Source organism: Lygodium microphyllum, chromosome 2 (assembly GCF_053477565.2).
Source record: "Lygodium microphyllum isolate KBCC chromosome 2, Lygodium_microphyllum_v1.1.10, whole genome shotgun sequence".
NCBI classification, from domain to species: domain Eukaryota; kingdom Viridiplantae; phylum Streptophyta; class Polypodiopsida; order Schizaeales; family Lygodiaceae; genus Lygodium; species Lygodium microphyllum.
Window position 1 is genome coordinate 89,510,108 of NC_141136.1, and position 25,368 is coordinate 89,535,475.

Below are 25,368 nucleotides of genomic sequence, written 5' to 3' on the forward strand. Positions count from 1 at the left end.
CCTAAAGGCCGAGACCAAGGATTCTACTCCAACAACAAAGATCGGATGACATGTCATTATTGTGGTAAGACTAGCCATATAGCTAGTGAATGTTTCCACTATAAAATGGCACAATAGGTGCAGAATGGTAACCATCAGAATTAGTTCATGAATGAAAGAGTAGAAGAAAAAGATGCTTCCGCCATCAATAACAACTCTGACAAATTTTTTTGAATAAATTACCTTTCCCATGGTGGATCTTATGTTTTCCCATAGTGGATTTTTTTTCCCTTAGTTTATTTTCTATGTAAAACAAAAACCTTACCAAAGATATAAAGTTTCAAGCTTTAACTTGACCAAGCTACTAAAAAGCTAGTCTACTGGGCCATGTCATCATGTGGGGGGCCAAAAGCCAACAAGTGTAGGAACTCGTCATTTGAGGGGGGTGTTGAGAATAGAAAATGATGTTTGATATGTATGCCCATAGAAGCTGGACATGTGCCCAAAAGAGGCTAGAAGATAGACATATGATGTATGCTCTAGGAATAGATGGCAAAATCCCATAAGCCCAGGGAGATACTATGGTACTATCCAAAAAGCTATAAATGCATGTACTTACACTCATTTTGAAGTAATGGAACTATCAGTTTGAGTCATTGTAATTGTCATTGTCCATCTTACACAAGAATGTGTTTATGAGTCCAAGCTTCCATCTTGGAACATAATTCACTTGTGTAATAGTTAGTATGTCTAACTTGTCTATGTCATCATGAATTGTGTGTTCATCTTCCATCCTCCATAGCTCCTGTCATGCCCTAGATCCAAGCTTCTCACACTAAAGAGCATGTGTCTGACCATGGGACATATTTTTTGAATAAACAAGGTTTTGGCAAAAGCTCTAAAGATTAAACATAATAAGACCACGCCTTACAACCCCCAAGCAAATAGGCAAGTAGAGAGTACCAATAAAAAACTTATGGGGATTTTATCTAAGATGATATTTGGAGGTAAGCCTAATTGGGATAAAAAGTTGAATGTAGCTATTTGGCCTTATAATACAACATTAAAAAGAGCTACAGACTACATCCTTTTCAAATTAGTAAATGGGAAGGAGTGTGTTTTACCTTTGGAGATTGAGCTGCCTACAATAAGGTTCGCTCTAAACCATTATTTGGGTGAAGAGGAAGTGTTACAAGAAAGGTTCACTTCCCTTGTACATCTTGACAAGATTAGATTACAAGCCTTATTACATCACGAAGTGGGGAAGAAGCAGATAAAAATGCTTCATGATATTTGTGCTAGGAAATACAAATTTGCCAAGGGTTAATTTGTCCTATATTATGATGCCCATCGTAAGCTATTCCGCGCAAGTTAGAATGCAAGTGGAATGGGCCTTATATGATTGTTCATATAGGAAAGATTGGCTCTATAGCTCTTTTAACGGATTTGCAAGGGGTAGAGCTCCAAACTAAGGTAAAATTCAATAAATTGAAGCTCTATTATGTATAGGGGTTGACATCGGACTTGGTGCCTTTGCAGGTCCTTCACAATTCAGCTTAAAGTTGCAAAGAGTACTAAGACCATTGGATGGGAAAAGTTATTTGTTATCTTGATGAGCATCCATATTTAGAACAGTGTTATCGCCAAAGGCAAAGTGATCTGGTGGAGCAAGGGTTATCACATTATTGAGTGGCAAGGCGGATCTTTTACATGGGACACTCGAGTGTATTACCGTCATTGTCACTCACTGAGTTCTAACTTGCGTCCCCATTGAGTTTAGTGAGGAAGAAGGGATTGTACCTATCTTACACTCTCTCTCTCTGTTATACTTTGATTATCATAAGTACAAATAGGTTGATTTTCATAGCAAGTTACATCAATAAAAGCCTTGGTTTACACATTATATTTTGATGCAGCTTCTCAAGGATCTGCTAAGCATGTGAGTGTTAGGGTTGTCATAAAAGACCCCTATCGAGAGTAGTTTTAAAATTGAAAGTGTATTTAGGCACTTCTTTTACTGATAATATGGCAGAATATAAGGCTTTTCTTATGGAACTAAATTTAGCTAGACGTGATGGTACTCACTGGTTATTGGTGAAAGGTGACTCATAGTTATTGATCAACCAATTGAATGGGCACTATAGTGTGAGAGATCCCATTCTAAGAATGTATCATCGTGGAGCCTTAGACATCCTTGAGATCTTTGAGGTAGTGACTTGCTAATTGATTCCCCGTTAGTGGAATCACTTTTAGACTTCCTAGCTAATTATTCCTTTGTTGAAGATGTCTTTCTCAAATGTGGTCTTGAGAAGCTTTTACAATTACCTTGATATCATCCTACAGCTACTATGGGGATTGCTTGGCTGATATGTCCTATTTCGACTGTCGATGGTTAGTATGGATTGTTATAAGCCAACTAGTGATTGACCATCTTTCTATTCTTTCATGGATGCATCAGATTGTTCAACGGCATATTCATCAGACTCCCTAATAATCGGATTCATTTAGTGTAGGGCCGAGTAGCCCATCCCCTTTGGCCTATTTTTGTGCTTTAGTAGGGTTTATGTGGAGACTAGGGGTTTGCTTTTAGTAGTAGGTTACTGAAAGGCATGCTTTATGGTTGATTTTGTATGCCCAAGAGGGCCACTTCTTTTGCAGTGAAATCTCTATTTTGTTAGGCCAAGAGGGCTATGTGTATGTTTGGTGTGAATGTATTTAATGGTTCTTTGTTTTAGTGCTGCATTAGATAGGTTTGGAGGACCATCTAAAGAGAGCCAATTGCTGCATGGATGTTTTTTTGCGATTAGTCCAAGTGATATCTTTCCTTTCCATGTTATTTTTCCTTAAGCAAAATGTGTCAAAGGGACTTCTATGTCTGCACACTTGAATGAAATTCACTCCATCATCAACCATTTATCTTCTAAGAAGATTGATTTTAAGGATACTTTTTATTTCAGCTTGGTATTCTATGAGAGTCATGGGACACTTTTCGTACAACTCTATGTGCTAAGAAGGATGGGCTGAAATTGCAATATGTTAAGAGTGCCCTCTTGATAGAATAGGCGAATAGAAAGAATATGGATGCTCCTCGTACTTCACATGCATTGATCGTGAGAGGCTGGCATAATGGAAATGGCCATGGTAGAGACAATCTCATAATAAGTCCCATGGCTGTAAATCCGGTCTTACTTATCATTATTATGGAAAAGCATGTCATATTTGGCCACAGTGCCATAAAATGTGCAAAGACAAGCACAAGCACAAGCACAAGGAAAATGGTAAAGTATAGTAAAAAAATGATGAGTGTAGCATTGTGCCTAGCAAGTCTTGTGTCAAGATTGAGGATATTAATGTGGTGTAGCATGATGTATATAATGATCTTATATTGACAACCTCTTCTTTGGATACTTCAGGGCTAGTTGATACTCTATTGGGATATACTGAGTGTTGGTTGATTGATTTAGGGGCTTCCTTTCATCTAATCCCTCATAGAGAATGATTTTACTCCTATAGCAGTATGACTCAATCTATCTGTTTGGGTAATAACCTAGCATTGGAGATAGTTGGTATTGGTGATGTTCCACCTACAATTTTGACTCAGGCAGCATGTTTACTCTTCGTGATGTATGTCATATAGTGGCTCTCATGAAGAGTCTTATCTCTACTAGCACCTTGGATGATGCAAGCTATGTTGTCTCTTTTAATGATTCATCATAAAATATTGCATGTGGAAATCTTGTTATTGCACGTGGTGTTGCTAAGTCTAGTACCCTCTATTCTTTGCTTGAATCTGGGTCACTTGATCATGTTTTGGCTCTGGCTATAGTTCCACATGTATCTCTCTACCTTAAACACATAAAGTTGAATGGAATGAAAATGGTTACGAGTTTGCAGTATCTTCTATCCCTAGACTATAAGTGTTTTGAGTCTTGTGATCATTGTTTATATGGCAAATAAACATGTACTACACATAAGAAGTCTGGCATTAAGCACATGGGTGAGCCTTTGGCTCTTGTTCATTTGGATTTATGTGGTCCCATGCCATGTCAGTTGCTAGGTGGTACAAAGTACTTTGTTATGTTCATTACTGATTATTACTCACATAAGGTCTAGGCTTTCCCTACTAAGTAAAAATTGGATGTCTTGTTTACCTTTCAACGTTGGCTTGCAATTATTGAGAACTAGTCTAGGTATATGTTGAAATGCCTAAGGTTAGTTAATGGGGGTGAGTATGTCTCCAAAGATTATGAGAAGTTTTACAATGAGCAAGGTATTAAAAATCATCAATTGATTGCCCTTTACACCCCTCCCCAAAATGGTATTGCCAAACGCATGAGCAAGACAATGCTCAAGAGAGTCCATAGTATGCTTAGCCAAGTAGGCTTACCATAGCACTTTTGGATTGAGGTAATTACTATTGTCGTACACTTGATTAACAAATCTCCTTACATTGTTATTGATTGCCAAGTTACAAAGGAGGTATGGACTAGAAAACCTTCTTCATATGCTCATTTGAGTGTCTTTGGTTGTGAGGTCTTCTACCATGTTCCCAAGGATAAACGCAATAAGTTGGATCCTATGTTCGTAAAATGCATCTTTCTTGGTTATGGGGATGCAAATGAGATGGGCTATCTATCACCTATGGGATCCACAGGCTCGCACAATTATCCGCAGCCATGATATAGTTTTCCATGAGAAAAAGATGCATAAGCAGTATGAGCAGGTAGTTGAAGTACGTAGGGTGATTTTTTAGGAGGAACCTCCTATTCCCATACAATCAGCTAGATAGCCTACAACAGTTGATGCTCCAGGGGTCTAGGCTCTACATATTTTGCAAGATTAGCCTACTTTGAGAGGCTCTGGTAGAGCTAGGCATCAACCTTAGCGCTTTACACCCTCCATGGATTATGTTATAGTAATAGATGCAGGTGAGCCTCTCTCTTATGATGAGGCCATGCATAGAGATGACAATCACTCATGGGACAAGACTACACAGTCAAATTTTGACACCTTACAGACTAACTGTGCATGGGATTCGGCTCCTTTGCATTGTGGTATGAAGGCATTACCATGCAATTAGATATACAAGTTGAAAAATATCCTTGGATGCCCCAAGCCTGCTTATTATAAGGCCAGATTGGTAGCTAATTTTTCAAGAAAGAACATGATATTGACTTCGATGAAGTCTTTTCTCTTGTGGTCATCCTAAGCTTGTACCAGTATTGGTTGCTCAATGAGATCTAGACCTTTATCAGATGGATGTAAAGACAAATTTTCTACATGGGAACTTGCATGATGAGGTTTATATGCATCAGCCTAAGGGCTTTTTAAAAAAAGGCACAAAACACCTAGTGTGCAAGTTGAGAAATAGCCTTTACGGCCTTTTAGCAGGCACCTAGAAAATGGTACCATAATTTTGATGCATTTATGCATTCACAGGGATATAGCCATAGTGTTATGGATCTGTGTTTATGCATGAAGAAGGCTCATGGTGACAACCTTATAATTTTGGTAATCTACGTGGATGACATGCTAATTGTTGGGACCGCTCATGAGGAGATAGATACCTTGAAAACTCGGCTTATGAAGAGCATTGAGATAAAGGACATGGGATAGGCCTCACATATTCTTGGGATGCGCATCACGTGCGATCGCTCTAAGGACTTCTTTATCTATCTCACAAAACGAGTATATCCAAAAATTCCTTGAGCGGTTTCATATGCAAGATGGCAAGTCTATTGGTTGTCCTCTACCTTCTCATGTGAAGGTCAATCAAGCCAATTGTCTATAGTCTGACGAGCAGAAGGTCAAGATGGCCAAGATGCCTTATGCATTCGCCGTGGGCAGTTTGATGTATGCCATGATAGCCACTCATCCTAGCATAGCATTTGCAGTGGGAGTTGTGGCACACTATATGCCTACACCTGGCAAACGACATGGGAATGTTGTTAAAGGTTATGGTGGCCAGGATATAGGAATGGTGAGATACACTATGTATATTTGTTATGATGGCCATGATATAGGAGTGGTGGGATACACTAACTCTCATTATGTAGGATATGCAAACAATAGGAAGTCAACATCTATCTGTGTCTTCATCTTTGCTAGAGGTATTATTTCTTGGATGTGTAAGGTGAAAAAATGCACGGCTCTCTCTACTACCAAGGTTGAGTATGTTGCAACCACCACTGAGGCTTGCAAGGAGGCTCTCTAGTTAGGCTATCTAGTTACAAACATTAGTATTACATATGTGGTCCCTACACTGCATTCAGACGCTATGGGTAATATCCTACTAGCCAAGATTCCGATCTTCCATGCAAAGATGAAACACATTGAGGTGCATTACTACTTCATCAAAGAGGCCATTGTGAGGATTGGTCTGTTGACCTTGTAAAGATATCAAGCAACTGACCAAAATCTTGCATATCTACTCACGAAAAGTCTCTCAGCAGAGCATTTTGCCTTACTTAAGAAGTTGATGGGTATTGGATTTTCCTCATCATGTTGTACTTATGTACATTTGTACTTTGTCACTTTTTTTCTTATTCTCTCCTCACTAGGGACACATTCACCTTTAAGCGTGAGGTTGTTAGGGTAATGGCATCTCTGCCTAGCCGCCCAAGTATTACTACACTAACAATTATACACTATAGGTGGTGGCACCCATCACTATCAATTCATTCTTTTTTCTTTCAATAACGCTTGAATAAAGGAAAGTCCAATCACACATTGTGACTATTGGAGTTTCCACATACTCTCTCTCTCTCTCTCTCTCTCTCTCTCTCTCTCTCTCTCTCTCTCTCTCTCTCTACCATAGCTCTTGTTTTCGCTCACGTGCTTCCACTCCGGCCTCACTTCCTTCAAGAATAGAAAAGGGCCATGTACCTAAAATCAAAACAAAGAGGAAGCGCAATATGCACATCCTTGCAAGCTAAAATGATGTGCATATTGTGCTTCCTCTTGCAAGCTAAAGAGCACTTTGTGTAATGATGAGTTTTTTAACTACTTGGAGTTTTCATAAAATTAAAGAGAAACTAGATAGATTAGCTAATCATATTTGCAGTATCCTTCAATGTTTATCCAAGGAAATGTGAACATATGCTACATGTCTACATGATGTTGCTTGAGAAATAAAGAGTGCTCATCTTGCCCTTCACAATATTGTCAATGAGTTGAATTACAAGCTAAAAGATGCAACAAAGGCTATAAATAAAACAAGGGAACTAGTAGATGATGTAAAAAAGGAAATGTGCTCTTTTTTAAAGGAAAATAGAGAATGGGAGCAACAATTAAACTCAAGGGAGAATTGTAGGATGTCATTTTCTTAATTTGTAGAACAATTGTCATGTATCATCTCTAATGATGTTTATTCTAGGTTCAATGGTTTGTTGACACAAATGAATTAGCATCTCCATTCCTCTTGAGCCATAATATAGAACTTAATAGAACACGTTTTTGTAATGTTTTTTATATTCTACTAATTGAATAATGTATCATCTACTTTGTGCAACTATATTGATGTCCTAAATATTCTAAAAATTTGTTGTTCAATATTTTATTTTACTTTGTACGGTTAAGATTGTCTTTATATTGTTATTGACTTCAAATAGTATTTGATATGAAACATCAAGACGACTCACATATTTTTTAGAAAACTAATAATTTTGGATAGTGCATTATGCAAAGTGATCATTTTTCTAAATTAGCTTATGAAAACATCATGCTTTGATGGGTATACATAAATAAACTCTTCTTTCTTAATTTGACCTTTCTTGCTTTCTTAATGTACTCAGGATTTCTCCTTTTCAATTTGCTTATTCACATGCTTTCTATTTGCATTTCTTAATGTATTCAAGATCTCTCATTTTCTAGTTACTTATTTGCATGCTTACCCCCACATACACATATTATCTCATTTCAACAACTCAGCTGCACCTACAAGACTAATTCACTTCTATGTTGATAGATCCCATCATGCAAAAGAGCCATGCTCACATTAATGAGAGCACATTTCTGCACTCTTGTAGTTACATTTATAAAGTCCTACATTTGTAGAGATGCACTATGAGACTTATGTCCAATGCTTTCATGTTTTGGCCCCTTAGATGCATTTGTGATTTTAAAAACCCAATCTTTGTACATCCCTCACTTTTGCAAGCATCATGAGTTCATGGATCTAACATGCTTAGTGAGGGTGTGTGCATCAATTGCGTCTTGACATAATCATGGCCAATGGAATAGATATTCACACACCTACTAAAATAATTTAAGTAGCTACAATTAAATTTTCTCTTCAATTTTGTTTCTCTTTGAGTACGAATCTCACATTCATAAGTGATTTATGTCTTCTTTTCAAGTGAAAGGAAGTTTATGAAGACCAATGCTACAAATCATTTCTGTGAAAAAGACATGTTGGCATTTCCATTGCACAATGTCAAAAGTACTCGCCATGTCCATTTGCAAAAAATATTTTTTTTTAATGATTCTTATTGATTTATATACTTATTATGGGGCCTTGATGCTGCACAAGAACATGCTTAATGTTATAGTATTTTATTACACATGCAACTTTATATAACTACAAATCCATCTATATTTTCCAATAAATGATTCTTTGGTTTATCTACAATGTATTTTAAAATATGTTTAAAAGAATCATCGACAATGTTTTCTTTAAAATGTGTTCTATTTTTTCATTGACAAAGTTGTACTTTAGCACATTGATTGAAAATTGTGCAAAAGCTTGAACTACATTAGAATATTATAGCACTTCATTAACAATATGCTCAACCAAATGCAAAACACATGTGCAAGTTGAAGTATGTGGTGGATCCCAATGAACATCCTAAGAAAGAGAGAGAGAGAGAGAGAGAGAGAGAGATTGTGTGTGTGCATGCTTTAAGCGATTCATGGATAGTTTTTAATTGATTTTTGAAGCGACCACATGGAATGACTTGTAGTTTACATAGTATCCTCGTGTTCTAGAGTACTACAAAAAATGTCCAAGTTCCCATTAGATGCATTATCAAGTTATGGTCTTAAAACTAACGCCCATTCATGCACAATTAGGCACATATCATGTCAACTTGTGCAATTCAATTGACTTGTACATGTCCCAACCCTTATTAGATATGTCAAACATGAGAGAATCTCGTTGTAATCTAGGGTCTCATTGTAAGGAACACCTAGGCTCCCCTACTTGCTACTTATTGACCTCTTGTGTACACACATGCTCATATATGATACCGATTCGTTAGACCCAAAAAACACTTTGCCATTACTAAGATTCTCCATTGCTCTTAAGTTTTGCAACACTTCCAATAGTAGCTGAATCTTAAAAGAAACCTTTGTTATTTCAACCTATCGTTGTTTCTTCAAAACTTTTCTTTCCAAACAATGGTTCAGTACTATAGTATCAAAATTACTCATGTGGATGTAAATATATCTAGACAATGCAATTGCTCGAGAGCCACATACAATTTAAAAAGGCATCTGAATAGTAATAACACCATCAGCATTGTGTACTCAATGAAAAACTTCAATTCCTACATCATGAAAGAGTGAGCAAGAATAAGAGAGGAGCACAAGCAAAAGAAAGAGCAAGAGCTATGGAGCTTTGAACACCAAAGAGCAAGATTGATATATGGGAATTTCCAATAGTTATAATGTATAACCTTCCACCTTTTATTCTATCATAGTAAAAAATAATGAATAAAGATGATACTGATAGGTGACTACCACTTGTGTAAAGATGTGTAGGCACTCGGTATAAGGTAAATACATGTGGCTAGGCATATGTAACCTTTAACCCCTAACAACCTTCCACTTAAAGGCAAATGTGCTTTGAGTAAGAAGAAAAAAACAATATGTACATATAAGTACAACTAGATGAGAGAATACATAATCTCATCCTATGCCCATCAACTTCCTATGGAAAGCATAATATTCCATTGGGAGACTTTTAGTGAGCAGATCAACAAGATTAACGTATGTAGAGATCTTGACAAGCTCTATGTGCTTTCTCTTAATTACCTCTCTAATGAAGTGATAAACACATCTCAATGTACTTGGTCTTTGCATGGATGATCAGGTTGCATGCCAATTAAATAGCATTCATAGAATTCGAATGCAAGGTAGGAGTCGTATAAGGAATACTACCTCAATAGAGCTATAATATACTCAACCTCTCGATAGTAGACAAGACACTGCATTCCTACAACCTAAACATCTTTTAAAAAATACCTCAACCAAAGCTCCTCTTGAGGTGAGTCTTTAAAGCATATAGCTCATCATGAGCACTTCTAACAATTAGCATATCATCAACATAGAGTACCAAAATAATGCGGCTACCATCACGAGCCTTCTTCATCTTGAGACACGCATCCATACTACTACGAAAATAAGACTAAATATATAGAGTATCAAACTTATAATACCATTTCCTAGGCTACTATATATAAATGTCCTCATTCAAGTCTCCATATTGAAAAGTCATCTTAATATCCATCTGATGCAAGTCTAAATCTAATTATGTAGCCAAGGCCAAAACCAAGCAAAGAGTAGTCATTTTGACCATCAAAGTCAACTCCCTTTCCCTATTTAAAATGCTTTGCAACCAAACAGACATTATATGCTAACTTAGGGTGACCAATGCTCTTCAACTTGGCAATGCATATTTAACTCTAGGGATAAAAACCAAATCCAACATATGGTTTCTTTGCAAGGAGTTAAACTCAAATTGCTTAGCTCTCTCCCAAGAACTATCATCTCTCCACATAATCTCCTCAAAAGTAAGGGCTCAATAGAATTTGTCACTATAGCATAACCCATAGAGGGCTCATAACAATCAAAAGCATATGAGACTAGTAGAGTTTCACCAAATCGGTTGTGGAGCCTATATATCATATCCTCTCTATCCAATATCAGTATGATCTGACACAATAGGGTATCAATAATAACCGCAAGTTGTCTAATGGTGGGAATTGGATGTATCATAACATGAGATTCCTCCTCCTAAAAGATCCCCTTGTGTACACCTCAATCACCTACTTAGGTTTCTTATGTATCTTATCCTCATAGAACACAACACCAGAGATGCATTTGATAGGCTTTAGATTCAACTTGTTGTGCTTGTCTTTGGGAATATGACAGAATCTCTCATATCTATAGAGTAGGAGTGGGAAAATAGTACAAGAGAAAACAAGAGCAAGAAGTATGGAGGTTTAAATAAGAGAGACCAAGACCGGTGTGTGGAAACTTCCAATAGTCACAATGTGTGTGACCTATCTTCCGTTATTCCATCATAGCAAAGAATAAGGAATAAAGATGACAATAATGGGTGGTCGTTACCTGTAGTGTACAAGTGTGCAAGCACCGAGTACAAGGTAAATATAGACGGCTAGGTACATATAGCCTTTAATCCCCAACACATCACTCCAACAATCATTACTTGGCCAACTTGTAGAGTTTCACATCACCTTTGTCAACACTATGGCCTGTTAACTGCAATGCTCTTTTAACAATAACATTAACTCCCACCAAAATCATTAAGGAGAAGCCATATGAAGCTTTCCCAGTGCGGCATAGGCTCCTTCCTTGATGTGCATCAATTCATCATGCCTCCCTAGCTCTATAATCACACCACTCTTCATGACAGCTATAAGATCAGCATTTTTAATGGTAGAAAGACGGTGCGCAATGACGATCACAGTCCTGTTCACCATGACCTTTTCCAAGGCTTCCTGCACTATATGTTCAGATTCAGAATCCAATGCACTCGTAGCTTCATCTAGGAGTAAAATTTTCGGGTTCTTTATGATTGCTCTTGCAATTGCAATCCTTTGTTTCTGGCCTCCAGAAAGCTGTATCCCTCGTTCTCCAACACACGTCTCATATTTGTCTGGCAGATCTCTAATAAACTTGTGGGCATTTGAAGCCTCTGCAGCAGCAATAATCTGATCATCAGAAATAACACCATCAATGCCATAAATGATGTTATCACGTATGGTAGTATTGAATAGCACTGGCTCTTGGCTGACCAGCCCCATCTGCTGTCTGAGCCATTTCAACTGTAGAGTCTTGATATCAACTTCATCCAAATATATGAGTCCTGTATCTGGATCATAAAATCTTTCCAACAAGGAAATGACTGTAGATTTCCCACAGCCACTCTCTCCTACAAGAGCTACAGTCTGCATAAAGAGCAAAGAGGAAGCAACTTCTAATTACAACCATGCTTGTTTATATAAGTCCTCTCAAAGTTTGAGCCATGTTTAAAACAACTCTCTCTTGATTTTTATTGAAAGACTCCAATCTGGCAAGACAAACCTTTCCTGCTTGTACAGTGAGGCACAAGTTGTTAAGTATTTGTATGTTTGGTCTACTTGGATACTGGAAGCTCACACTCTTGAAGTCAATGTTACCAACCACGGCATCAGGAATCAGCCCAGATGTATCTGCAGAATTAATTTTAGACTTGCGGTCAATCAACGAGAACACTGAGTTTATGGCAGTTTTGGCATTTGTTGTATCAGACAGAAGCCCTGTTGACTGTGAGACGGAAAGGGCACCCATGGAAATTGCAAAGAAAACCTGCAGTTCGAATAAACAGCAAACAAACGCAGACGTATATAAGCTACAAGCAACTTTCCTAGCACTACCTAGCCTCATAACATAACTTGATACATAAAATGAAGTCACGAGATTTACAGTGACAAGACTGCAAATTCATGTATGCAGGAAAGTAACAGCAATGTGCTTGTCGATGAGTGAGTTACAATGCACAAAATGACTATGACTAGCAGCTAGTATAGAACTGCTCATTCCTAGATGATTTGACACAGACACATGCATTACCTCCAAATGCCTGTCAGATTAAAAAGTATGAATTAAAAAGCTCCTAACAAGAGAAGACCATAGGACACTAAACATTAGTAGGGGAACTGCACAGATTTCAAAAAGTTGAATTGCAGATTTCAAAAACCAACTGCAACTTACTCTGAAGACTTCCTCAAAGCTTGTCTTGCCATTTTGGACCAATCTCGCCCCCAAACCAAAAACAGAAAGCATAGGCTCCATATACCACAAAGTTTGAGACTCCAAATGTAGATCCACTGAAGATCCCTTGACGGATCTCTTTTCTTAATGGGGATGTGCATTTCTCATGATAGAGTTGGAGAACCTTATCTTCTGCACAAAATGATGAGACTGTGCGGATGCTACCAACAGCATCAGTAGCCACCTGGCTGGCTTCCTCATACATTTTCTATAGAACAACAATGCACATGAGGTTGAACGAGACAAAGGGGAAACAAGAGATTTTCATAAGAATAGAATATAGTATCTGGAACATTAACAATAAGAAGAAACACTTTCAAAAGATCCATATTTTTGCAACTAGGGTAAGGGAAGTTGGATACATGCAATGCAAGCAACTCCATTTAGAACTCATGCTCTTTATGGTAGTTACATCTCATGAAAGGTAATGCAATGCTCTTTATGTCATCAAAATAAAGACGAGCTGTGCAGATCAGTTCAACAACATGATGCTTCTAATGGCAGTCTTCAATAATAACAAACATAGATAATCAAGTTATTTAGCATATGCAAGAACTCAAAGATACTGCATGTGCATACACAAGAAATCGATGGGGAAGATCATACGCACACTTATAAGATCACTGCAGCATCAAAAAAATTGTTTAAACAAGAAAAAAGTCATTGAATTCTTACCTTTGCATCTGCACTAAAACCCTTCAGAAATCTTATCTCCATTATGCCTTGGAGACCTAGGAGAGGAACAGTAGCAAGAATGACAAGGGTCAGCTGCCAACTTCCAGAGAATGCTATAGCAAGGGCAGCAATTATTGTGGCAACATTTTGTACAGCTAGAGACAAAGAATCTCCCACTACAATCTTCACCTGTGTTGCATCAGCTGATAATCTGGCACTGACCGCAACACTGGAATTGCAAAAGGTTAGCACACAAACTTACATTCCACTCATATTTGCCAAAAAATTCTAGAACAAAAATAGGAAAGATACAAGAAATATTGACCCTCACCTTGAATTCTCAACTTCATCAAACCAAGAAATTTCTTGCTGCAGCACTTTTTCAAAAGTGAGCTGTCTCACACGTTGAACAAGCTTGCGTCCTCCAATAGAAAAGCAGAATATTTTAATAGGGATAACTGCAAAGGCAACACCTGCAAGTACTACAAACATGACAGCCCAAAAATTGGCATCATGCCGTAGCTTGGATGGTGTTGGCTGGAAAAAGCTTTTGATGGCCATTGATATCAGGATTCCATAAGCTGGGAAGATCAGCCCATTGACAACAGCAGCACAAGAGCCTAGAAAGAGGATGGGAGCCTCAGCTTTATTCATTGATGCAATCCTCAGAATGGAAACATCAGAAGCAGGCTCCTTTTCACCAATTTCTGGATCCTCTGTAACCTTGTGCCTAAACCAATCAAATACACTGTGTCTTTGCTTAGAAGACAGTGTATGAAAATCCACTTCAGCATGTCTTGCGCTGCAAGATCTGTTGCTTCCAAATGAATCTGATGTCCTACTTAATGACCTCCTAAAAGACTTGTGGCTTCTGCTTCTGCTTCCAGACCTCTGAACATCTGCAGCTGGATTCATATCACCCCCCTCATGTTGGTGCATCTCTTGCATGTGTATGAGCTGTGCATAAGCCCCAACAGAACTTTCTAGCAATTCATTATGCTTCCCTGAATCCCAAAAGATAAGACAAATAGTAATTCACCATTGAGACTTGGAATGAATATGATCTGAAAAGACTTTAAACTTTCATTGAAATACTTACCCATTTCTATAATTGAACCATGCTGCACCACTGCAATTAGATCAGCATTTCTTATTGTTGTAAGGCGATGAGCTACTACAACAGTAGTGCGAGCCATCATTACCCTGTCCACTGCTTCTTGCACCAAACGCTCGGACTCAGCATCCAAAGCACTGGTGGCCTCATCAAGGAGTAAAATGGGAGGATTCTTCAATATTGCTCTTGCTATTGCAACCCTTTGCTTTTGACCTCCCGATAACTGGGTGCCATGCTCTCCCACTAGAGTGTCAAAACCCTGATACAAAAACATCGTTATGTCCCTACAGAATTGCTCCACTTGATCCTAAGGACTCATCTACACCATATGCATACCTGAGGCAGGCGTGAAATGAAAGTTGTTGCATTAGCAATTGTTGCTGCGGACTCTATCTCTTCTAGTGTTGCATCTTCCTTTCCATAGTTTATGTTGTTTTTTATGGATGTACCAAAAAGGACAGGCTCTTGACTTACAAGTCCTATCTGTTGCCTTAGCCATTTCAGCTGTAATAGTCTGATGTCAACCCCATCCAACAAAATAACACCACCTTGGGGATCATAAAACCTCTCAATCAAACTGATCACTGTAGATTTGCCACTTCCACTCTCTCCCACTAGTGCAGCAGTTGTCCCTTGAGGGATGAAAAGTGAAAACTTGTTGAAAATTTGGACGTCACATCGTGCTGGATAGGAGAAGTTAACATCTTTAAACTCAATGTCACCTCTTAGATTCTTCAACATTTCACCATTCATGTTGGACGAATCTATAACTGGCACCCTGTAAATGACTTCAAACATCTTGTAGGCTGCAGCTTTTCCAGAGGCAATAGCATTTATAGATGGTGAAGCTTGGCCAAGGGAGCTGCAAAATCAGAAGCACTCGATCATGTATGACAAAAGCTCATAAGTCACACAACCAGGATAAAAGTCAGAAAAAATCCTGTCTCTTGCAAAAAGCTCTGAACTACTCAAGTCAGAAAAGCACTTACATGCCTCCAATAAAGACTGCAAATATAATGTTGATGACAGTGCCTCCCGTGTATCCTTCATTCACAATCAGCTTTGATCCAAACCAGATGACCAATGAATATGAGCAAAATACAATCAACATGAATGTGGCAGACCCAAGACCTGATGCCAATCCCTGAAGAGTGGATGCTTTATATGCATTATCAAGTTCTTTCCTGTATGCTTCTGTGGATTTCTTCTCTGCTGTAAATGCTGCAACCTGAATGCACAAAGAGTCATAAGTGGCTGCACCTACACATGACATGGTAGTAAAGTAGAAAAGCATGGTTAAGCACATCAGTTCGTGCAGGTTTTAGGATGGAAACCTTCCATATAGATACAGTTAAAAGGAATCAATGTCAATTACAGTTCTGATTGCGCCGATTGCTTGTTCCACTATGTTGCCTGCTTCAGCATACGCTGCTTGTCCTCTGCTGGCTGCTTTTGTTATCGATATTGCGATTGCTCCACCAATAATGACCAGGAATGGGATACACACAAGCATCAACAGGGTAAGTTTCCAACCTTTCACAAAAGCCACCACAAACCCACCCACAAATGTTGAAAACAGCTGCATGAATTTCCCAACCTGTAACAAGGTAAAGGTGAAGATAAGTGGTGTAGTATGCTGCTCTGATCATCAGTGGAAACCACATAAAAAGCCAACTTTGAAAACAGGAGCATACATTTCTGAAAGAATTATAAATGAAATGGCATGCTAACCTTTTCCCCCATAGCATCTTGAATAAGAACTGTGTCTCCTGACATCCTTTCAATGACCTTCCCAGTAGAAGACTCCAGGTCAAAAAAGGCCACATCCTGTCTCAGGATTGCTCGTAAATAAAGGCTCCGAATCCTTGCTGCTTGTCGCTCACCTGTGACTATCCAGCAACTAACCTCTGCACAACAAAACATGCATTCAAGGCAGGCATCAGAGGACTGGTTTACAATGTGTGTGCATCCTTAGATGTCAATAGGGAGGCATTGAAAGAGCGTACGCAAGAATGATGCTACAAATGTTGCGACTCCGATGTAAATGAGCCACAGGGATACCTACTCAAATAGAAGAAGTGAGTTGTCAGTATTATCCAGCATAAGAATCTGAAAGCAGATTTGTTGGATTGATTGTTCCATATGTTTCCATGCCCTATCCCTTCAACATAGCATCATCCCTCTCATACCCCTTGATCAAGGCATTGCATTGGGGCTTCTTCGACAAGTCAAGAAAGCCCACAAGAAGTTTCGGACATTTCCCCATGACATGCGCAAAGGGGCTTTTTCCCCTTGTTTTTGCCTACAGTGTTCAACATCATGAACTTCTGCTTGGGAGGCACCACATCTCTAGCTATATGTGGTTGGGGACATCCATCATCCACTCACTCTGCTGCAGCTGGGACAGACTGCAGGGCAAATCCTGGGCCTATGTCAGCAGCTCCGACAGCATTTCTCACTCACCTAGGGCAGCCATGGCCTATTTTTCATGATGCAGCAGGCAGTGCTAGGTGGTGGTGTACTCCTCCTCCATGGCTTCTTTCCCCCATACCCCCCAAACTGCCTTGAGAAGCTTATACATACGATTGTTTTGTCAACTCCAGCTGTGTTGAGGAAATGTGCTTCTTTGTGAAATTCTCCTGTGCAATATAATAAGCCACAGTTTTACTTATCGGAAGAAAGAAAGGTGCAGTTGGGAGCCATGGGGCTGCTGGCCCTAGGTGTGCAGTGCCTCTCTTTCAAAATCTCATGATGTTGCTGTAATTCACAATGTGGGAATTATAGTGGGAACTTGTCTAAAACTTCTGTTGATAGAGTTTCTGAAATTCCGGGTTGACCTGATGAATTTTGAGCCGCCCAACAAAAAAAATCCAAGACAAAACAAAGAGCTGACCTGGGAGACTTCATGCAGGACACTCTGGGAAGCATTCTCACCAAAGGCGTTGATGAGCTGGCCAAAGACAAGGGTCATGAAGGGTGAGCTGACACCGTGGGCGATGCTGGAGATGCTCCCAACAAGCATAAGGAGGACATCAAGGGGATCGGCGAAGGAAAAGAGCTTGAAGAAGGCGATGGACTGGTCAGGAGGCTTGGGATTACTAGCCTCGTTCTTCTTTTTCTTCTTCTCCTCATCAGGCTTCTTGTTGCTCTGGTCCTCCATCATTGATCAGACCTGTGGCTATGGCGCCCCACAGTACAGACTGTCCCTAGGCTCAGCTTGGCTATGGCAGAAATAAGGCTGCAATGCAAGAATTTGACTTCCACTCCACAATTCTTTCTTTTTCCAGAAAAGTGGCAAGCAATGATCTCTCTCTGTCTCTGGGTGGCTATGGTGCCCCACTCAGAGGTTGCTGGCTATGGCAGAAATCAGATGACTCCTTAATTCTTTCGCTCTAGAGTCTAGATTTTGTGTCTGCCTCAGAATCAGAAATTTAAAATAATAATATAGTATGATATTGTAATAATAGACTGAGACTAAAATGATCTCGCTCTCTGCGTTAATCATTCAAGGAAACGTATTAACGTTTTAAAACAGGAAACATATTACGGTTTAATGCATTATACTATCATGCGTGCATTTTATTTTATCATTGTCCTTAAATAAAACGTCTTGCCAAAATTGTCCACCCTGTTCCCATCAGGGGTTTTGAGAGGGAGTTTTTAAGAGGGTTTTCAAAGAAAATCAGCAGGAACCGGTCCAGATCACATGGACCGATACCCAGTTGCCACCCAAAACCTGCAACCCTCTCAAAAACCTCCCCTTTCCTATTTCTCAACAGGAAACCTTACTCGAAAAGGATAGTCTTTGGGGTCAAGATGTTCCTGTTTTGCCAAATCCATCATTCGCATGCCTACTTGGTCCCGGGCGGGTCCGCAGCTCAGAAACCCACACAAGTAACTAACATGGTCCATATCTGTGCCTCCGGCTTTACCTTGCAAGTACTCTCTTGCTATGAATATGAGCTCTAGCCCTCAAGATGGGCCATTCTCCAAACTCGTGTGCTCTCTTTGAGTTCTCTTGTGCGTGTCATGTCATGTTGTGTGCATTTTGTGTCATGTTGAGTTGCTGATGTCGCGATGCAGCACGTCAAGTCTAGTGCTCTTCGGGAGTCTGACCGGGGTCGTGGGTGTGCCTTGCATGGGGATTCACGACCCCTGCATGGGGATTCTCGACCCCTGCATGGGGACCATCACACCCACCCTCTGTGCTATCTACTTCAGCGTGGGCTAAGGAACGAGGAATCAGGATGTCCTCACTGTCTCTCTGTCAGGGTTCTGCGGCTACCTTGACCATCATTCCTTCCTTGGTAAGATGAATGTTTGGCAGGATTGCCGATCAAATAATTAATGGCTTTTCTCATGAACTTTTATTCGTGCAGTCATTCGGAGAAGCGCTACCTACCATATCGAAGCAATCCTCGAATCTGGAGCTCCATCCGCCATCACTTTGAAGCTGGTGCAAGCCACTTTTCGAGTCGTTTGCAGCATGCCGCCATTGCCGCCTTGTTTGTCTTCCTTCAAAGAGTCGCCTTTGCTGATGTCTCTGTCACTTCTCGTTTCCTGGCAGCACAGAAGAAGATGCCATGATTGCACTGGATATGCGAGTTACATTTGAATGCCGCGTCTACTGGAAATTCTATTAAGCTTCGGGGTGCCAACTTGAAGGCAGTATGCACACAGCAACTGGTAATTCGAACCTCTCCATCAAAATTGAGCCTCTTAAACATTTATACATGCTAATACGCCAAAGCACAGTCTCTGATCATGGCTGTGATTTCATGCCTGACTGTATTATTCTTTTTGTTTCTCTAAATCGAGCCTGCTGCACGTAACAGTGGATCTTTCAAGTGGTTTCATGCGTCTTGTAGGTCGAAACGCTTAGCGCATTCTTCTTAGATTATCCTAAGGCTATTTGCTCGTCATGGCAGGCCCTCAAAGAAAAGTAATAGAAACTTTATCGCTTCATTAGTTGCTCAAATAAATACAAATAGTTACATTCAAGTGATTCATAACGAAAAAAATGCTCATTTACTATACCTTGAGCACTTAGCAAGTAGTCTCAAACATGTAATTGCTTGCATTTGCGTTTCGTTCTCTGCACCTTTATTTGATTTTTGTCATTGAGTATTTTCTTTTGAAGACAAGAAATGATGCATACTATGCGATTTGTTATAGCTCTTGTTGGAAATAGTGATTGGAGTCTAACGAAAAATTGCTTGAACTTTTCCATGTTTCATGGTATTTCTTGTATGGGTTGCAGCATGGCATTATGTTGACGATGCTGGATGTTATGTTTTTTTTTTGGGTGGTCGATATACGAATTTATTGCATCTCATACCTTAGTAGGTTTATTTGTGTTCATCAATTCAGCAGAAAATCAATACATGGCAATCAAGTTTACTATTGATCTTGCTAGCTTCCAACACCGATCCACGGGATGCTCAAGAGACTATAGCTTCGACCATTATGAAGCTAGATCTAGAAGACATCATTAGTAATGGCAGCTTGCCCATGAATATGAGAACCAACAGACAAAGATGGAGGATTTTTGCCAAGAGATGTGCAAGGTCAAATGTTCACAAGATAGAAAGGAAATGCAAAAGTGAACATGCATTGGAAAACAATTTCTGATTAATAACAAATCTTGTCTAGTCAGCACATGTTATCAAGGGAGAGGAAGGCCAAGAAGCTCTCAACTTCTTTTGACAACAATCTCTATGATGCCATAGAGAACTATTTAAGTGGCCAACACATAGCAAACCTGAAGACGATGTTGTCCATACATCTACGCGGACAATTAAGAGAAAACCTTATATTTTCCACAAATATGCAACATGAATTGGTTTATGTTTTTTTGTGATTTTATTTTTCTCATAGTGTTGCTTGCTTGCTAGCACCTCCAACATAGGAAAACATGGACACAATTCATAATGGTACATCGATACCTAAAGGACCCAAAAAACCTACACAAGAGCAAGGACTAGCCAAGAACTCCATGACATCTGGCTACAAGAGGCACAAAACAAATTGTACTACCCTAGGTAGAGATCTCGAGGATATCACAAAGTAGTTGATGGAGCAAAACAATTGATATATCTAGTAAGCCACCCACTTTTGTGGCTAACCCTATGGCTGCACTTGTTGCTATTTCTACTGTTAGAGAAGATGTATTAGATGAATTGGTCAAAGGCATGAAAGATATTCGGTTGAAGGTCGCAAAATTAGATGAGAAAGGACAAGAGGAAAGGGGACAAGCAGCAGTACTCCCTAAACTAGGAAAAAGATGTATGTGGTGTGATAGTTTGCAGCATGAAAGGAAGGATTATGTTGCTTATCAGGAGACCTTGGCACGACAACTCATCTTTTGGAAAGATGGCAGGATCCATGCACAAGAAACGAGATTGCCTCTTGCTTTGAATTTTGGACAGGGAGGTATGCAAAAGTTGTTGGAAGACTTGGCTGTCCAAAATGCTTATGCAACTTTACATGCTTCTACTTTGGCTCTATAGTTGGATAGAATGCATGGCCAAGTGATGGTCCTCTGAAGGATGTAATATGGACACATGCTTTGCATGCAGCTAAAAAGAGAAAAGTTACTAATTGTGAAATGTATCATGCAAGGCAAGACAGTCGTGACATAATTGGGTGGGAATCGTTGGTAGACGCATATTCGATGGATGCATATATTAGCAAAAGTGCAAAACACGAATATACTTGTGGAAGAGAAACAGAAGAGAGATGAAGATAATGCATGAATATCTAAGAGAGTAACAAGAAAAAGTGTGGATCTACCTAAAGTTGCAAATTAGCCACCTCTCAAGCATGTTATGGAATAGGTTGGATAGGAGCAGAAATATGATAGCAAGAAAGAGGGCAAGCAGCTAGGATATAAGTTGCAATCTAATATTGAGACGGCCAACCACGGATGCCTTGGAAGATCCTTTAGTGGAAGAGTCAGCCATTGCATATGCAGATTTTCTTAATGCATCTGAAGAGGTTTATGAAGCTCGTGTTTTACTTGATGCAGGGACTCAAATGGAGATTGGTTACTTGTTGGATGCACATGATTTGCATGATAAAGTTATCATTTCTGAGACAGTTCATGAGCTCAAGGATATGCCTTTAAAGGATGTTAGATGTAATGCTCCATAGCTAGAAATTGTTTCAGATGCTTTATTAGAGGCCTTAATAGGCAATTCAAAGATGCTTCAAGATATGGATTGCTTCACTATTTTTGGTAATGGTCAGCATGTGTTGGATGCAAGTGAGGCCCAGTTTATGTTTGTGATGTGGTACACAATTATCAGTATAAGCAGATTTCCATGCTCTCGAATTTGAAAGAGCAAGCATGTTGCTATGTATTTGTTGATGGGTGCATTGATAGCATGTATATGGAGATTCAACAGCCTCTAGTATATGATGCACACCCAAGAACTTATGACCCTAGAGGAAACACTAGGTGTGGTTCAAGAGTTATGCAGATAGCGAGTATACTGATCTATGATCCAGGGGGATGCATTCTTATATGCATGATAAGCGACAATTTGATGCTATGGATGTTTGACTTGGGTAGTGTATTATTGGCACATACCGAAGGATGTGTAGGTTCAAAGGGGGTGGGTGTTGTGTCGCTACGCGGACATAGTGTGAAAAAACATGGAATGCATCATCATCTAGAGAGTCAATGCCATATTAGTCATTAGTGTTAGTGTCCATAGTATGGATAGTTCAAAAATACTAGATTTTTGGATAAGTTTAGCCTATTTTGGATATTATTTCTTGTAAATATCCTAAAAAGCTATGGAAACTTCTAAAATAGGGCGACATGCAAAAAAAAGTTACTTTTTCAACCAGTTTTGGGAAAGCTCATGAAAAAAATACTAACAAAACCGTGCGCTACTATTTTGATGCACATTTTTTTGTTTACAAGGGAGCTCCAGGAGATCTGATGCTTGGAGATTGCTTTTGAGTAGTACCAGACAAGGATTTTGTTTATCTTCTCAAGTTCTATCAATACATAGTGCTTTGATTCATTGTGCTTTGTCTTTATCTTGTGTACCTCTTGTCTATTCTTTTTATTCTCTTCTATCTCCTATTCTCTACTTCCTTCTATCTCTGATCCCCGGTGGATATAACCTTTTGACTAAAACCCCTCCGACAACATAGATGTTAACACTGGAGATATGAATATTGTAGCATTACCCATGTACGACTTTATCCGCATTCACCCTTGCAAGTATCACGCCGCTCAAAAAGGATAAGTGTCCCTGCCCATCAACCTTTCACCCAAAATTCGCTCTTAGGAACGTGCCCCGCATTAATGGAGAACCATTTAAGGCACTCATCCTATCAACGTGCACATAAGGGAGAACCATTGAAGGCGCTCATCCCTTGTGTAGGTGCTACCTGGCCACATCCCCTCAAGGTGGGACATCAATTATCCTCAATTGCTATTGGTGAGATGTGGAGTCAATAAATGTGGATAATCACACAAGGCATGAGTAGTCATCCATTGAGTTTTCTCAACAAGATAGATTTGAAAGTTTACAAGATAGCGAGGATAAGTATTGCCAGTGCGGGTAGTCATGCAATCAATATCGATAATAGATTCAAGAATTAAAAGCCCATTGTCATATTCAAGTAATGGGAGAGAATCATACATAGGATGGATAGGTAATGATCCTTTAAATTGATGGAGAAGAATAATATAAAAGGTATTATGAGTTTTCCAATGTGAAGGAAATTCTTATCTAAAAGCATTAGCATTTATATAATGAAGAATTTTGAAGGGTCCATAAAAAACATTAGGATTCTTCTCAACACTATGCAATCTACGTTTCTCAATTTGCAACAAAAAATAATCACCTTCTTATTAGCTTGCTTAACATTGGATTGTTGGGCTGTAGCAATCAATTGTTTTACTTGTTCGAAAATAGTAGAATGAGTATGAATCCAATCATTAGCTAAAGCCACTTTCTGACTTTTAAATGAAATGTTAGTGTTGGAATTTTGCGACCATGGATAATTTCAAAATGTGCTTTGTTGGTGGCAAAGTGAGGTGTATTATTATAAGTAAATCGTAAAAGATGCAAATAATGGTTCCATGTACTAGGAGAAGAAATAGTATAGGCACGAATCAAATCAAGAATGTGCGATTAGTAGATTCACTTTTGTCATTAGTTTTAGGATGAAAGACTGAACTAAAATCAATTTTAGTACCAAGGTTAGAAAATAAAGTGACCCAAAAGTTATTGCAAAAACGCGGATCACAATGAGATACAATAATGTGTGGCAAACCATGACATACAAAGATATGCTTAAGAAAAAGATTAGCAGTTTGTGAAGCAGTTAAAGCTCTTTTGCATGGAATAAAATATGCTTGCTTACTAAATCAATCGATAATAGTCCAAAGCATATTATTTTGTGAAGAAGTCAGTGGAAAACCAATAATAAAGTCCATTGAGATTTGTTCCCAAGGTGAATTAGGAATAGGTAAAGGCATTAACAAACCATACTGTTTACCATGATGTTGTTTAATTCATTGACAAACAAGACCTTCAGAAACAAAGGTAGAAACATCTTGATTCATATGAGGCCAGAAAAAATCTTCTTGCAAATTACAAAGATGAGAAATGATACCATGATGTCCCATATAAGGTGGATCGCCAACTTCTTCGAGAACAACAAACATTGGTTTTGAGACAAAGTCGACCAGGCATCATGAAAATCAGAGTCATGCAAATAACTATTTTTTAAAGCATCTAATGAAGATGTAGAAAGCACAAAAATATTATTTACAAACAGCCTACAACTTAATGCATCAGCTCTACAATATTTTCTTTACGGGGCTAATACTAGATCAAAGGATGAAAAGATTGAATGAAAGATGCCCATTGTATATACCTATCAAAAATTTGTGGTTGAGAAAGGAGGTGTTTGATACTTTGTTGATATGTCTTAATCATAAATTTTGAATCCATTAAGTAATGTTTCCATATGCGTAATGCATATATTGCTGCTAAAAGTTCCTTGTCATATGTACTATACTTAAGTTCAAAAGGTTTCAATTTATAACTAAAGTATGCAATTGGATGATCATCTTACATCAAGACAACTCAAATACGAGAACCACTAGCATCAATAATGACTAAAAAGAATGGCCTATTGAAATGAGGGAGTTGTAAGATAGGTGTGTGAGTTAATGCATGCTTTAATAAATAAAAAAATCACTATTGGTTGTCACCCCAATGAAATATAAGACCTTTCTTTAAATTATTGGTAAAGCAAGTAATGAAAAGTTTTTAGCAAATTTGCAATAAAAATTAGCTAAACTTAAAAATGAGCAAACTTCATGCATATTTTTGGGTGTAGATCATGTATTAATATCCTCAATTTTGTGTGGATCATCATCTGATTGACCAACAAAGGAATGAGGAGAAATGCAATTGTCATGTAGATTTATGCACCCTTTGAATGGACTCTCATCAATGAGAAGTGTGTTCTTTGTTTTGCATATTTGTTGATATTGATTCCAAGCTTTTAAA

The 25,368-nt window shown here is 38.8% G+C and overlaps 1 pseudogene across 1 annotated transcript; it reads right to left on the minus strand.

Annotated features, from left to right (window-relative positions):
- Positions 1–10,850: 10,850 nt before the first annotated feature.
- On the minus strand, positions 10,851–18,405 carry LOC148039998 (ABC transporter B family member 3-like; annotated as a pseudogene). The gene is made up of 12 exons (XR_015693547.1): positions 17,718–18,405; positions 16,831–16,885; positions 16,556–16,731; positions 16,200–16,421; positions 15,814–16,052; positions 15,161–15,686; positions 14,810–15,083; positions 14,042–14,714; positions 13,711–13,939; positions 12,976–13,243; positions 12,307–12,570; positions 10,851–12,170 (listed from the first exon to the last, which is right to left on the minus strand). The product of XR_015693547.1 is annotated as an ABC transporter B family member 3-like (transcript).
- Between the last annotated feature and the right edge of the window lie 6,963 nt (positions 18,406–25,368).